Source organism: Tachypleus tridentatus, chromosome 3 (genome assembly GCF_004210375.1).
Source record: "Tachypleus tridentatus isolate NWPU-2018 chromosome 3, ASM421037v1, whole genome shotgun sequence".
Taxonomy (NCBI): domain Eukaryota; kingdom Metazoa; phylum Arthropoda; class Merostomata; order Xiphosura; family Limulidae; genus Tachypleus; species Tachypleus tridentatus.
Window position 1 is genome coordinate 44,287,282 of NC_134827.1, and position 17,658 is coordinate 44,304,939.

Sequence of the window (17,658 nt, forward strand, 5' to 3'; positions counted from 1 at the left end):
CAAGGATCAATGTTAGTTAGTCTGTGAAACAAGGATCAATGTTAGTTAGTCTGTGAAACAAGGATCAATGTTAGTTAGTCTGTGAAACAAGGATCAATGTTAGTTAGTCTATGAAACAAGGATCAATGTTAGTTAGTCTATGAAACAAGGATCAATGTTAGTTAGTCTGTGAAACAAGGATCAATGTTAGTTAGTCTATGAAACAAGGATCAATGTTAGTTAGTCTATGAAACAAAGATCAATGTTATTAACTCTGTGAAACAAGGATCAATGTTAGTTAGTCTATGAAACAAGGATCAATGTTAGTTAGTCTGTGAAACAAGGATCAATGTTAGTTAGTCTATGAAACAAGGATCAATGTGAAACAAGGATCAAGTTAGTCTGTGAAACAAGGATCAATGTTAGTTAGTCTGTGAAACAAGGATCAATGTTAGTTAGTCTATGAAACAAGGATCAATGTTAGTTAGTCTGTGAAACAAGGATCAATGTTAGTTAGTCTGTGAAACAAGGATCAATGTTAGTTAGTCTATGAAACAAGGATCAATGTTAGTTAGTCTATGAAACAAGGATCAATGTTAGTTAGTCTGTGAAACAAGGATCAATGTTAGTTAGTCTGTGAAACAAGGATCAATGTTAGTTAGTCTGTGAAACAAGGATCAATGTTAGTTAGTCTATGAAACAAGGATCAATGTTAGTTAGTCTGTGAAACAAGGATCAATGTTAGTTAGTCTATGAAACAAGGATCAATGTTAGTTAGTCTGTGAAACAAGGATCAATGTTAGTTAGTCTGTGAAACAAGGATCAATGTTAGTTAGTCTATGAAACAAGGATCAATGTTAGTTAGTCTGTGAAACAAGGATCAATGTTAGTTAGTCTATGAAACAAGGATCAATGTTAGTTAGTCTATGAAACAAGGATCAATGTCAGTTAGTCTGTGAAACAAGGATCAATGTTAGTTAGTCTATGAAACAAGGATCAATGTTAGTTAGTCTGTGAAACAAGGATCAATGTTAGTTAGTCTATGAAACAAGGATCAATGTTAGTTAGTCTGTGAAACAAGGATCAATGTTAGTTAGTCTGTGAAACAAGGATCAATGTTAGTTAGTCTATGAAACAAGGATCAATGTTAGTTAGTCTATGAAACAAGGATCAATGTTAGTTAGTCTATGAAACAAGGATCAATGTTAGTTAGTCTGTGAAACAAGGATCAATGTTAGTTAGTCTGTGAAACAAGGATCAATGTTAGTTAGTCTGTGAAACAAGGATCAATGTTAGTTAGATGAAACAAGGATCAATGTTAGTTAGTCTGTGAAACAAGGATCAATGTTAGTTAGTCTGTGAAACAAGGATCAATGTTAGTTAGTCTGTGAAACAAGGATCAATGTTAGTCTATGAAACAAGGATCAATGTTAGTCTGTGAAACAAGGATCAATGTTAGTTAGTCTGTGAAACAAGGATCAATGTTAGTTAGTCTATGAAACAAGGATCAATGTTAGTTAGTCTATGAAACAAGGATCAATGTTAGTTAGTCTATGAAACAAGGATCAATGTTAGTTAGTCTATGAAACAAGGATCAATGTTAGTTAGTCTGTGAAACAAGGATCAATGTTAGTTAGTCTGTGAAACAAGGATCAATGTTAGTTAGTCTGTGAAACAAGGATCAATGTTGTTAGATCAAGGATGTTTAGTCTGTGAAACAAGGATCAATGTTAGTTAGTCTATGAAACAAGGATCAATGTTAGTTAGTCTGTGAAACAAGGATCAATGTTAGTTAGTCTGTGAAACAAGGATCAATGTTAGTTAGTCTATGAAACAAGGATCAATGTTAGTTAGTCTGTGAAACAAGGATCAATGTTAGTTAGTCTGTGAAACAAGGATCAATGTTAGTTAGTCTGTGAAACAAGGATCAATGTTAGTTAGTCTATGAAACAAGGATCAATGTTAGTTAGTCTGTGAAACAAGGATCAATGTTAGTTAGTCTATGAAACAAGGATCAATGTTAGTTAGTCTATGAAACAAGGATCAATGTTAGTTAGTCTATGAAACAAGGATCAATGTTAGTTAGTCTATGAAACAAGGATCAATGTTAGTTAGTCTATGAAACAAGGATCAATGTTAGTTAGTCTGTGAAACAAGGATCAATGTTAGTTAGTCTGTGAAACAAGGATCAATGTTAGTTAGTCTATGAAACAAGGATCAATGTTAGTTAGTCTGTGAAACAAGGATCAATGTTAGTCTTGAAACAAGGATCAATGTTAGTTAGTCTGTGAAACAAGGATCAATGTTAGTTGAAACAAGGATCAATGTTAGTTATGAAACAAGGATCAATGTTAGTCTTGAAACAAGGATCTTGAAACAAGGATCAATGTTAGTCTGTGAAACAAGGATCAATGTTAGTCTGTGAAACAAGGATCAATGTTAGTTAGTCTGTGAAACAAGGATCAATGTTAGTTAGTCTATGAAACAAGGATCAATGTTAGTTAGTCTATGAAACAAGGATCAATGTTAGTTAGTCTGTGAAACAAGGATCAATGTTAGTTAGTCTGTGAAACAAGGATCAATGTTAGTTAGTCTATGAAACAAGGATCAATGTTAGTTAGTCTGTGAAACAAGGATCAATGTTAGTTAGTCTATGAAACAAGGATCAATGTTAGTTAGTCTATGAAACAAGGATCAATGTTAGTTAGTCTGTGAAACAAGGATCAATGTTAATGAAACAAGGATCAATGTTAGTCTATGAAACAAGGATCAATGTTAGTTAGTCTATGAAACAAGGATCAATGTTAGTTAGTCTATGAAACAAGGATCAATGTTAGTTAGTCTATGAAACAAGGATCAATGTTAGTTAGTCTGTGAAACAAGGATCAATGTTGTCTGTGTTAGTCTATGAAACAAGGATCAATGTCAGATAGTCTATGAAACAAGGATCAATGTCAGTTAGTCTGTGAAACAAGGATCAATGTTAGTTAGTCTATGAAACAAGGATCAATGTTAGTTAGTCTGTGAAACAAGGATCAATGTTAGTTAGACTATGAAACAAGGATCAATGTTAGTTAGTCTATGAAACAAGGATCAATGTTAGTTAGTCTGTGAAACAAGGATCAATGTTAGTTAGTCTGTGAAACAAGGATCAATGTTAGTTAGTCTGTGAAACAAGGATCAATGTTAGTCTATGAAACAAGGATCAATGTTAGTTAGTCTATGAAACAAGGATCAATGTTAGTTAGTCTGTGAAACAAGGATCAATGTTAGTTAGTCTGTGAAACAAGGATCAATGTTAGTTAGTCTGTGAAACAAGGATCAATGTTAGTTAGTCTATGAAACAAGGATCAATGTTAGTTAGTCTATGAAACAAGGATCAATGTTAGTTAGTCTGTGAAACAAGGATCAATGTTAGTTAGTCTATGAAACAAGGATCAATGTTAGTTAGTCTATGAAACAAGGATCAATGTTAGTTAGTCTATGAAACAAGGATCAATGTTAGTTAGTCTATGAAACAAGGATCAATGTTAGTTAGTCTATGAAACAAGGATCAATGTTAATTAGTCTATGAAACAAGGATCAATGTTAGTTAGTCTGTGAAACAAGGATCAATGTTAGTTAGTCTGTGAAACAAGGATCAATGTTAGTTGTGAAACAAGGTCTAGTCTGTGAAACAAGGATCAATGTTAGTTAGTCTATGAAACAAGGATCAATGTTAGTTAGTCTATGAAACAAGGATCAATGTTAGTTAGTCTGTGAAACAAGGATCAATGTTAGTTAGTCTATGAAACAAGGATCAATGTTAGTTAGTCTGTGAAACAAGGATCAATGTTAGTTAGTCTATGAAACAAGGATCAATGTTAGTTAGTCTATGAAACAAGGATCAATGTTAGTTAGTCTATGAAACAAGGATCAATGTTAGTTAGTCTATGAAACAAGGATCAATGTTAGTTAGTCTATGAAACAAGGATCAATGTTAGTTAGTCTGTGAAACAAGGATCAATGTTAGTTAGTCTATGAAACAAGGATCAATGTTAGTTAGTCTGTGAAACAAGGATCAATGTTAGTTAGTCTGTGAAACAAGGATCAATGTTAGTTAGTCTGTGAAACAAGGATCAATGTTAGTTAGTCTATGAAACAAGGATCAATGTTAGTTAGTCTATGAAACAAGGATCAATGTTAGTTAGTCTGTGAAACAAGGATCAATGTTAGTTAGTCTATGAAACAAGGATCAATGTTAGTTAGTCTGTGAAACAAGGATCAATGTTAGTTAGTCTGTGAAACAAGGATCAATGTTATTTAGTCTATGGAACAAGGATCAATGTTAGTTAGTCTATGAAACAAGGATCAATGTTAGTTAGTCTTGAAACAAGGATCAATGTTAGTCTATGAAACAAGGATCAATGTTAGTTAGTCTATGAAACAAGGATCAATGTTAGTTAGTCTGTGAAACAAGGATCAATGTTGTTAGTCTGTGAAACAAGGATCAATATGTTAGTCATGAAACAAGGATCAATGTTAGTTAGTCTGTGAAACAAGGATCAATGTTAGTTAGTCTGTGAAACAAGGATCAATGTTAGTTAGTCTGTGAAACAAGGATCAATGTTAGTTAGTCTAGTCTGTGAAACAAGGATCAATGTTAGTTAGTCTATGAAACAAGGATCAATGTTAGTTAGTCTGTGAAACAAGGATCAATGTTAGTTAGTCTATGAAACAAGGATCAATGTTAGTTAGTCTGTGAAACAAGGATCAATGTTAGTTAGTCTATGAAACAAGGATCAATGTTAGTTAGTCTATGAAACAAGGATCAATGTTAGTTAGTCTATGAAACAAGGATCAATGTTAGTTAGTCTATGAAACAAGGATCAATGTTAGTTAGTCTATGAAACAAGGATCAATGTTAGTCTATGAAACAAGGATCAATGTTAAGTCTATGAAACAAGGATCAATGTTAGTTAGTCTATGAAACAAGGATCAATGTTAGTTAGTCTATGAAACAAGGATCAATGTTAGTTAGTCTATGAAACAAGGATCAATGTGAAACAAGGATAGTTAGTCTGTGAAACAAGGATCAATGTTAGTTAGTCTGTGAAACAAGGATCAATGTTAGTTAGTCTGTGAAACAATGATCAATGTTAGTTAGTCTATGAAACAAGGATCAATGTTAGTTAGTCTATGAAACAAGGATCAATATTAGTTAGTCTGTGAAACAAGGATCAATGTTAGTTAGTCTATGATGCAAGGATCAATGTTAGTCTGTGAAACAAGGATCAATGTTGTTAGTCTAGTGAAACAAGGATCAATGTTAGTTAGTCTATGAAACAAGGATCAATGTTAGTTGAAACAAGGTCAATGTTAGTTGTCTATGAAACAAGGATCAATGTTAGTTAGTCTATGAAACAAGGATCAATGTTAGTTAGTCTGTGAAACAAGGATCAATGTTAGTTAGTCTATGAAACAAGGATCAATGTTAGTTAGTCTATGAAACAAGGATCAATGTTAGTTAGTCTTTGAAACAAGGATCAATGTTAGTTAGTCTTGAAACAAGGATCAATGTTAGTTAGTCTATGAAACAAGGATCAATGTTAGTTAGTCTATGAAACAAGGATCAATGTTAGTTAGTCTGTGAAACAAGGATCAATGTTTAGTCTGTGAAACAAGGATCAATGTTAGTTAGTCTGTGAAACAAGGATCAATGTTAGTTAGTCTGTGAAACAAGGATCAATGTTAGTTAGTCTATGAAACAAGGATCAATGTTAGTCTGTGAAACAAGGATCAATGTTAGTTAGTCTATGAAACAAGGATCAATGTTAGTTAGTCTGTGAAACAAGGATCAATGTTAGTTAGTCTATGAAACAAGGATCAATGTTAGTTAGTCTGTGAAACAAGGATCAATGTTAGTTAGTCTATGAAACAAGGATCAATGTTAGTTAGTCTATGAAACAAGGATCAATGTTAGTTAGTCTATGAAACAAGGATCAATGTTAGTTAGTCTATGAAACAAGGATCAATGTTAGTTAGTCTATGAAACAAGGATCAATGTTAGTTAGTCTGTGAAACAAGGATCAATGTTAGTTAGTCTGTGAAACAAGGATCAATGTTAGTTAGTCTGTGAAACAAGGATCAATGTTAGTTAGTCTGTGAAACAAGGATCAATGTTAGTTAGTGTATGAAACAAGGATCAATGTCAGTTAGTCTATGAAACAAGGATCAATGTTACTTCGTCTATAAAACAAGGATCAATGTTAGTTAGTCTGTGAAACAAGGATCAATGTTAGTTAGTCTGTGAAACAAGGATCAATGTTAGTTAGTCTGTGAAACAAGGATCAATGTTAGTTAGTCTGTGAAACAAGGATCAATGTTAGTTAGTCTATGAAACAAGGATCAATGTTAGTTAGTCTATGAAACAAGGATCAATGTTAGTTAGTCTGAAACAAGGATCAATGTTGAAACAAGGATCAATGTCAAGTTAGTCTGTGAAACAAGGATCAATGTTAGTTAGTCTATGAAACAAGGATCAATGTTAGTTAGTCTGTGAAACAAGGATCAATGTTAGTTAGTCTATGAAACAAGGATCAATGTTAGTTAGTCTGTGAAACAAGGATCAATGTTAGTTAGTCAATGTTAGTTAGTCTATGAAACAAGGATCAATGTTAGTTAGTCTGTGAAACAAGGATCAATGTTAGTTAGTCTGTGAAACAAGGATCAATGTTAGTTAGTCTATGAAACAAGGATCAATGTTAGTTAGTCTATGAAACAAGGATCAATGTTAGTTAGTCTGTGAAACAAGGATCAATGTTAGTTAGTCTATGAAACAAGGATCAATGTTAGTTAGTCTGTGAAACAAGGATCAATGTTAGTTAGTCTGTGAAACAAGGATCAATGTTAGTTAGTCTGTGAAACAAAGATCAATGTTAGTTAGTCTGTGAAACAAGGATCAATGTTAGTTAGTCTATGAAACAAGGATCAATGTTAGTTAGTCTGTGAAACAAGGATCAATGTTAGTTAGTCTGTGAAACAAGGATCAATGTTAGTTAGTCTGTGAAACAAGGATCAATGTTAGTTAGTCTGTGAAACAAGGATCAATGTTAGTTAGTCTATGAAACAAGGATCAATGTTAGTTAGTTTGTGAAACAAGGATCAATGTTAGTTAGTCTATGAAACAAGGATCAATGTTAGTTAGTTTGTGAAACAAGGATCAATGTTAGTTAGTCTATGAAACAAGGATCAATGTTAGTCTCTGTGAAACAAGGATCAATGTTAGTTAGTCTATGAAACAAGGATCATGTTAGTTGTCTATGAAACAAGGATCAAGTTAGTCTATGAAACAAGGATCAATGTTAGTTAGTCTGTGAAACAAGGATCAATGTTAGTTAGTCTATGAAACAAGGATCAATGTTAGTTAGTCTATGAAACAAGGATCAATGTTAGTTAGTCTGTGAAACAAGGATCAATGTTAGTTAGTCTATGAAACAAGGATCAATGTTAGTTAGTCTATGAAACAAGGATCAATGTTAGTTAGTCTATGAAACAAGGATCAATGTTAGTTAGTCTTGAAACAAGGATCAATGTTAGTTAGTCTGTGAAACAAGGATCAATGTTAGTTAGTCTATGAAACAAGGATCAATGTTAGTTAGTCTATGAAACAAGGATCAATGTTAGTTAGTCTGTGAAACAAGGATCAATGTTAGTTAGTCTATGAAACAAGGATCAATGTTGTTAGTCTGTGAAACAAGGATAGTCTATGAAACAAGGATCAATGTTAGTTAGTCTGTGAAACAAGGATCAATGTTAGTTAGTCTGTGAAACAAGGATCAATGTTAGTTAGTCTATGAAACAAGGATCAATGTTAGTTAGTCTGTGAAACAAGGATCAATGTTAGTTAGTCTGTGAAACAAGGATCAATGTTAGTTAGTCTATGAAACAAGGATCAATGTTAGTTAGTCTGTGAAACAAGGATCAATGTTAGTTAGTCTGTGAAACAAGGATCAATGTTAGTTAGTCTATGAAACAAGGATCAATGTTAGTTAGTCTATGAAACAAGGATCAATGTTATGTGAAACAAGGATCAAGTTAGTCTGTGAAACAAGGATCAATGTTAGTTAGTCTGTGAAACAAGGATCAATGTTAGTTAGTCTATGAAACAAGGATCAATGTTAGTTAGTCTGTGAAACAAGGATCAATGTTAGTTAGTCTATGAAACAAGGATCAATGTTAGTTAGTCTATGAAACAAGGATCAATGTTAGTTAGTCTATGAAACAAGGATCAATGTTAGTTAGTCTGTGAAACAAGGATCAATGTTAGTTAGTCTGTGAAACAAGGATCAATGTTAGTTAGTCTATGAAACAAGGATCAATGTTAGTTAGTCTATGAAACAAGGATCAATGTTAGTTAGTCTGTGAAACAAGGATCAATGTTAGTTAGTCTATGAAACAAGGATCAATGTTAGTTAGTCTGTGAAACAAGGATCAATGTTAGTTAGTCTGTGAAACAAGGATCAATGTTAGTTAGTCTATGAAACAAGGATCAATGTTAGTTAGTCTATGAAACAAGGATCAATGTTAGTTAGTCTAGTGAAACAAGGATCAATGTTAGTTAGTCTATGAAACAAGGATCAATGTTAGTTAGTCTGTGAAACAAGGATCAATGTTAGTTAGTCTGTGAAACAAGGATCAATGTTAGTTAGTCTGTGAAACAAGGATCAATGTTAGTTAGTCTATGAAACAAGGATCAATGTTAGTTAGTCTATGAAACAAGGATCAATGTTAGTTAGTCTGTGAAACAAGGATCAATGTTAGTTAGTCTATGAAACAAGGATCAATGTTAGTTAGTCTATGAAACAAGGATCAATGTTAGTTAGTCTGTGAAACAAGGATCAATGTTAGTTAGTCTGTGAAACAAGGATCAATGTTAGTTAGTCTATGAAACAAGGATCAATGTTAGTTAGTCTATGAAACAAGGATCAATGTTAGTCTGTGAAACAAGGATCAATGTTAGTTAGTCTATGAAACAAGGATCAATGTTAGTTAGTCTGTGAAACAAGGATCAATGTTAGTTAGTCTGTGAAACAAGGATCAATGTTAGTTAGTCTGTGAAACAAGGATCAATGTTAGTTAGTCTGTGAAACAAGGATCAATGTTAGTTAGTCTGTGAAACAAGGATCAATGTTAGTTAGTCTGTGAAACAAGGATCAATGTTAGTTAGTCTATGAAACAAGGATCAATGTTAGTTAGTCTATGAAACAAGGATCAATGTTAGTTAGTCTATGAAACAAGGATCAATGTTAGTTAGTCTATGAAACAAGGATCAATGTTAGTTAGTCTATGAAACAAGGATCAATGTTAGTTAGTCTATGAAACAAGGATCAATGTTAGTTAGTCTATGAAACAAGGATCAATGTTAGTTAGTCTGTGAAACAAGGATCAATGTTAGTTAGTCTATGAAACAAGGATCAATGTTAGTCTATGAAACAAGGATCAATGTTAGTTAGTCTATGAAACAAGGATCAATGTTAGTTAGTCTGTGAAACAAGGATCAATGTTAGTTAGTCTATGAAACAAGGATCAATGTTAGTTAGTCTATGAAACAAGGATCAATGTTAGTTAGTCTGTGAAACAAGGATCAAGTTGTCTATGAAACAAGGATCAATGTTAGTCTGTGAAACAAGGATCAATGTTAGTTAGTCTATGAAACAAGGATCAATGTTAGTTAGTCTATGAAACAAGGATCAATGTTAGTTAGTCTATGAAACAAGGATCAATGTTAGTTAGTCTATGAAACAAGGATCAATGTTAGTTAGTCTGTGAAACAAGGATCAATGTTAGTTAGTCTGTGAAACAAGGATCAATGTAAGTTAGTCTGTGAAACAAGAATCAATGTTAGTTAGTCTATGAAAGAAGGATCAATGTTAGTTAGTCTATGAAACAAGGATCAATGTTAGTTAGTCTAGTCTATGAAACAAGGATCAATGTTAGTTAGTCTATGAAACAAGGATCAATGTTAGTTAGTCTGTGAAACAAGGATCAATGTTAGTTAGTCTAGTGAAACAAGGATCAATGTTAGTTAGTCTATGAAACAAGGATCAATGTTAGTTAGTCTGTGAAACAAGGATCAATGTAAGTTAGTCTGTGAAACAAGGATCAATGTAAGTTAGTCTGTGAAACAAGAATCAATGTTAGTTAGTCTATGAAACAAGGATCAATGTTAGTTAGTCTATGAAACAAGGATCAATGTTAGTTAGTCTATGAAACAAGGATCAATGTTAGTTAGTCTGTGAAACAAGGATCAATGTTAGTTAGTCTGTGAAACAAGGATCAATGTTAGTTAGTCTATGAAACAAGGATCAATGTTAGTTAGTCTGTGAAACAAGGATCAATGTTAGTTAGTCTATGAAACAAGGATCAATGTTAGTTAGTCTATGAAACAAGGTTAGTCTATGAAACAAGGATCAATGTTAGTTAGTCTATGAAACAAGGATCAATGTTAGTTAGTCTATGAAACAAGGATCAATGAAACAAGGATCAATGTTAGTCTATGAAACAAAGATCAATGTTAGTTAGTCTGTGAAACAAGAATCAATGTTAGTTAGTCTATGAAACAAGGATCAATGTTAGTTAGTCTATGAAACAAGGATCAATGTTAGTTAGTCTGTGAAACAAGGATCAATGTTAGTTAGTCTATGAAACAAGGATCATGTTAGTTAGTCTTGAAACAAGGATCAATGTTAGTTAGTCTATGAAACAAGGATCAATGTTAGTTAGTCTATGAAACAAGGATCAATGTTAGTTAGTCTATGAAACAAGGATCAATGTTATTAACTTTGTGAAATAAGGATTAATGTCAGTAAGTCTGTGAAACAATGATCAATGTTAGTTTGTCTATGAAACAAGGATCAATGTTAGTTAGTCTGTGAAACAAGGATCAATGTTAGTTAGTCTATGAAACAAGGATCAATGTTAGTTAGTCTATGAAACAAGGATCAATGTTAGTTAGTCTGTGAAACAAGGATCAATGTTAGTTAGTCTGTGAAACAAGGATCAATGTTAGTTAGTCTGTGAAACAAGGATCAATGTTAGTTAGTCTATGAAACAAGGATCAATGTTAGTTAGTCTGTGAAACAAGGATCAATGTTAGTTAGTCTATGAAACAAGGATCAATGTTAGTTAGTCTATGAAACAAGGATCAATGTTAGTTAGTCTATGAAACAAGGATCAATGTTAGTCTTGAAACAAGGATCAATGTTAGTTAGTCTATGAAACAAGGATCAATGTTAGTTAGTCTGTGAAACAAGGATCAATGTTAGTTAGTCTATGAAACAAGGATCAATGTTAGTTAGTCTGTGAAACAAGGATCAATGTTAGTTAGTCTATGAAACAAGGATCAATGTTGTTAGTCTGTGAAACAAGGATCAATGTTAGTTAGTCTATGAAACAAGGATCAATGTTAGTTAGTCTATGAAACAAGGATCAATGTTAGTTAGTCTAGTTAGTCTATGAAACAAGGATCAATGTTAGTTAGTCTATGAAACAAGGATCAATGTTAGTTAGTCTGTGAAACAAGGATCAATGTTAGTTAGTCTGTGAAACAAGGATCAATGTTAGTTAGTCTATGAAACAAGGATCAATGTTAGTTAGTCTGTGAAACAAGGATCAATGTTAGTTAGTCTATGAAACAAGGATCAATGTTAGTTAGTCTATGAAACAAGGATCAATGTCAGTTAGTCTATGAAACAAGGATCAATGTTAGTTTGTCTATGAAACAAGGATCAATGTTAGTTAGTCTGTGAAACAAGGATCAATGTTAGTTAGTCTGTGAAACAAGGATCAATGTTAGTCTATGAAACAAAGATCAATGTTAGTTAGTCTATGAAACAAGGATCAATGTTAGTTAGTCTATGAAACAAGGATCAATGTTAGTTAGTCTGTGAAACAAGGATCAATGTTAGTTAGTCTATGAAACAAGGATCAATGTTAGTCTGTGAAACAAGGATCAATGTTAGTTAGTCTGAAACAAGGATCAATGTTAGTTAGTCTGTGAAACAAGGATCAATGTTAGTTAGTCTATGAAACAAGGATCAATGTTAGTTAGTCTATGAAACAAGGATCAATGTTGTTAGTCTGTGAAACAAGGATCAATGTTAGTCTATGAAACAAGGATGAATGTTAGTTACTCTATGAAACAAGGATCAATGTTAGTTAGTCTGTGAAACAAGGATCAATGTTAGTTAGTCTGTGAAACAAGGATCAATGTTAGTTAGTCTATGAAACAAGGATCAATGTTAGTTAGTCTATGAAACAAGGATCAATGTTAGTTAGTCTATGAAACAAGGATCAATGTTAGTTAGTCTGTGAAACAAGGATCAATGTTAGTTAGTCTATGAAACAAGGATCAATGTTAGTTAGTCTATGAAACAAGGATCAATGTTAGTTAGTCTGTGAAACAAGGATCAATGTTAGTTAGTCTGTGAAACAAGGATCATGTGTTAGTCTTGAAACAAGGATCAATGTTAGTTAGTCTATGAAACAAGGATCAATGTTAGTTAGTCTGTGAAACAAGGATCAATGTTAGTTAGTCTGTGAAACAAGGATCAATGTTAGTTAGTCTATGAAACAAGGATCAATGTTAGTCTATGAAACAAGGATCAATGTTAGTTAGTCTGTGAAACAAGGATCAATGTTAGTTAGTCTATGAAACAAGGATCAATGTTAGTTAGTCTATGAAACAAGGATCAATGTTAGTCTGTGAAACAAGGATCAATGTTAGTGTGTGAAATAAGGGTCAATGTTAGTCTCTGAAACAAACATCAATGTTAGTTAGTCTGTGAAACAAGGATCAATGTTAGTTAGTCTGTGAAACAAGGATCAATGTTAGTTAGTCTATGAAACAAGGATCAATGTTAGTTAGTCTATGAAACAAGGATCAATGTTAGTCTATGAAACAAAGATCAATTTTAGTTAGTTAGATCTATGAAACAAGGATCAATGTTAGTTAGTCTAGTGAAACAAGGATCAATGTTAGTCTTAGTCTAGTCTATGAAACAAGGATCAATGTTAGTCTGTGAAACAAGGATCAATGTTAGTTAGTCTGTGAAACAAGGATCAATGTTAGTTAGTCTATGAAACAAGGATCAATGTTAGTTAGTCTATGAAACAAGGATCAATGTTAGTTAGTCTATGAAACAAGGATCAATGTTAGTTAGTCTGTGAAACAAGGATCAATGTTAGTTAGTCTATGAAACAAGGATCAATGTTAGTTAGTCTATGAAACAAGGATCAATGTTAGTTAGTCTATGAAACAAGGATCAATGTTAGTTAGTCTGTGAAATCAAGGATGAAACAAATCAATGTTAGTTAGTCTGTGAAACAAGGATCAATGTTAGTTAGTCTATGAAACAAGGATCAATGTTAGTTAGTCTGTGAAACAAGGATCAATGTTAGTTAGTCTGTGAAACAAGGATCAATGTTAGTTAGTCTATGAAACAAGGATCAATGTTAGTCTTGAAACAAGGATCAAGTTAGTCTGTGAAACAAGGATCAATGTTAGTTAGTCTATGAAACAAGGATCAATGTTAGTGAAACAAGGATCAATGTTAGTTAGTCTATGAAACAAGGATCAATGTTAGTTAGTCTATGAAACAAGGATCAATGTTAGTTAGTCTATGAAACAAGGATCAATGTTAGTTAGTCTATGAAACAAGGATCAATGTTAGTTAGTCTATGAAACAAGGATCAATGTTAGTTAGTCTATGAAACAAGGATCAATGTTAGTTAGTCTATAAAACAAGGATCAATGTTAGTTAGTCTGTGAAACAAGGATCAATGTTAGTTAGTCTATGAAACAAGGATCAATGTTAGTTAGTCTGTGAAACAAGGATCAATGTTAGTTAGTCTGTGAAACAAGGATCAATGTTAGTTCTATGAAACAAGGATCAATGTTAGTTAGTCTATGAAACAAGGATCAATGTTAGTTAGTCTGTGAAACAAGGATCAATGTTAGTTAGTCTATGAAACAAGGATCAATGTTAGTTAGTCTATGAAACAAGGATCAATGTTAGTTAGTCTGTGAAACAAGGATCAATGTTAGTTAGTCTATGAAACAAGGATCAATGTTAGTTAGTCTATGAAACAAGGATCAATGTTAGTTAGTCTGTGAAACAAGGATCAATGTTAGTTAGTCTATGAAACAAGGATCAATGTTAGTTAGTCTATGAAACAAGGATCAATGTTAGTTAGTCTATGAAACAAGGATCAATGTTAGTTAGTCTGTGAAACAAGGATCAATGTTAGTTAGTCTATGAAACAAGGATCAATGTTAGTTAGTCTGTGAAACAAGGATCAATGTTAGTTAGTCTATGAAACAAGGATCAATGTTAGTTAGTCTGTGAAACAAGGATCAATGTTAGTTAGTCTGTGAAACAAGGATCAATGTTAGTTAGTCTATGAAACAAGGATCAATGTTAGTTAGTCTATGAAACAAGGATCAATGTTAGTTAGTCTGTGAAACAAGGATCAATGTTAGTTAGTCTATGAAACAAGGATCAATGTTAGTTAGTCTGTGAAACAAGGATCAATGTTAGTTAGTCTATGAAACAAGGATCAATGTTAGTTAGTCTATGAAACAAGGATCAATGTTAGTTAGTCTATGAAACAAGGATCAATGTTAGTTAGTCTATGAAACAAGGATCAATGTTAGTTAGTCTGTGAAACAAGGATCAATGTTAGTTAGTCTATGAAACAAGGATCAATGTTAGTTAGTCTATGAAACAAGGATCAATGTTAGTTTGTCTATGAAACAAGGATCAATGTTAGTTAGTCTGTGAAACAAGGATCAATGTTAGTTAGTCTGTGAAACAAGGATCAATGTTAGTTAGTCTATGAAACAAGGATCAATGTTAGTTAGTCTGTGAAACAAGGATCAATGTTAGTTAGTCTATGAAACAAGGATCAATGTTAGTTAGTCTATGAAACAAGGATCAATGTTAGTTAGTCTATGAAACAAGGATCAATGTTGTTAGTCTGTGAAACAAGGATCAATGTTAGTTAGTCTGTGAAACAAGGATCAATGTTAGTTAGTCTATGAAACAAGGATCAATGTTAGTTAGTCTATGAAACAAGGATCAATGTTAGTTAGTCTGTGAAACAAGGATCAATGTTAGTTAGTCTATGAAACAAGGATCAATGTTAGTTAGTCTATGAAACAAGGATCAATGTTAGTTGTGAAACAAGGATAGTTAGTCTGTGAAACAAGGATCAATGTTAGTTAGTCTATGAAACAAGGATCAATGTTAGTTAGTCTGTGAAACAAGGATCAATGTTAGTTAGTCTATGAAACAAGGATCAATGTTAGTTAGTCTGTGAAACAAGGATCAATGTTAGTTAGTCTATGAAACAAGGATCAATGTTAGTTAGTCTATGAAACAAGGATCAATGTTAGTTAGTCTGTGAAACAAGGATCAATGTTAGTTAGTCTATGAAACAAGGATCAATGTTAGTTAGTCTATGAAACAAGGATCAATGTTAGTTAGTCTGTGAAACAAGGATCAATGTTAGTCTATGAAACAAGGATCAATGTTAGTCTGTGAAACAAGGATCAATGTCAGTTAGTCTATGAAACAAGGATCAATGTTAGTTAGTCTATGAAACAAGGATCAATGTTAGTTAGTCTTGAAACAAGGATCAATGTTAGTTAGTCTATGAAACAAGGATCAATGTTAGTTAGTCTGTGAAACAAGGATCAATGTTAGTTAGTCTATGAAACAAGGATCAATGTTAGTTAGTCTGTGAAACAAGGATCAATGTTAGTTAGTCTATGAAACAAGGATCAATGTTAGTTAGTCTGTGAAACAAGGATCAATGTTAGTTAGTCTGTGAAACAAGGATCAATGTTAGTTAGTCTGTGAAACAAGGATCAATGTTAGTCTATGAAACAAAGATCAATGTTAGTTAGTCTATGAAACAAGGATCAATGTTAGTTAGTCTGTGAAACAAGGATCAATGTTAGTTAGTCTATGAAACAAGGATCAATGTTAGTTAGTCTATGAAACAAGGATCAATGTTAGTTAGTCTGTGAAACAAGGATCAATGTTAGTTAGTCAATGAAACAAGGATCAAGTTAGTCTATGAAACAAGGATCAATGTTAGTTAGTCTATGAAACAAGGATCAATGTTAGTTAGTCTATGAAACAAGGATCAATGTTAGTTAGTCTATGAAACAAGGATCAATGTTAGTTAGTCTATGAAACAAGGATCAATGTTAGTTAGTCTGTGAAACAAGGATCAATGTTAGTTAGTCTATGAAACAAGGATCAATGTTAGTTAGTCTATGAAACAAGGATCAATGTTAGTTAGTCTGTGAAACAAGGATCAATGTTAGTTAGTCTATGAAAGAAGGATCAATGTTAGTTAGTCTGTGAAACAAGGATCAATGTTAGTTAGTCTATGAAACAAGGATCAATGTTAGTTAGTCTGTGAAACAAGGATCAATGTTAGTTAGTCTATGAAACAAGGATCAATGTTAGTTATGTCTATGAAACAAGGATCAATGTTAGTTAGTCTATGAAACAAGGATCAATGTTAGTTAGTCTATGAAACAAGGATCAATGTTAGTTAGTCTATGAAACAAGGATCAATGTTAGTCTATGAAACAAGGATCAATGTTAGTTAGTCTATGAAACAAGGATCAATGTTAGTTAGTCTATGAAACAAGGATCAATGTTAGTTAGTCTATGAAACAAGGATCAATGTTAGTTAGTCTATGAAACAAGGATCAATGTTAGTTAGTCTATGAAACAAGGATCAATGTTAGTTAGTCTATGAAACAAGGATCAATGTTAGTTAGTCTATGAAACAAGGATCAATGTTAGTTAGTCTGTGAAACAAGGATCAATGTTAGTTAGTCTGTGAAACAAGGATCAATGTTAGTCTGTGAAACAAGGATCAATGTTAGTTAGTCTGTGAAACAAGGATCAATGTTAGTTAGTCTATGAAACAAGGATCAATGTTAGTTAGTCTATGAAACAAGGATCAATGATCAATAGTTAGTCTATGAAACAAGGATCAATGTTAGTTAGTCTGTGAAACAAGGATCAATGTTAGTTAGTCTATGAAACAAGGATCAATGTTAGTTAGTCTATGAAACAAGGATCAATGTTAGTTAGTCTATGAAACAAGGATCAATGTTAGTTAGTCTATGAAACAAGGATCAATGTTAGTCTATGAAACAAGGATCAATGTTAGTCTATGAAACAAGGATCAATGTTAGTTAGTCTGTGAAACAATGATCAATGTTAGTTAGTCTATGAAACAAGGATCAATAGTTAGTCTATGAAACAAGGATCAATGTTAGTTAGTCTGTGAAACAAGGATCAATGTTAGATCTATGAAACAAGGATCAATGTTAGTTAGTCTATGAAACAAGGATCAATGTTTGAAACAAGGATCAATGTTAGTTAGTCTATGAAACAAGGATCAATGTTAGTTAGTCTATGAAACAAGGATCAATGTTAGTTAGTCTGTGAAACAAGGATCAATGTTAGTTAGTCTATGAAACAAGGATCAATGTTAGTTAGTCTATGAAACAAGGATCAATGTTGTTAGTCTTGAAACAAGGATCAATGTTAGTTACTCTATGATACTAGGATCAATGTTAGTTAGTCTATGAAACAAGGATCAATGTTA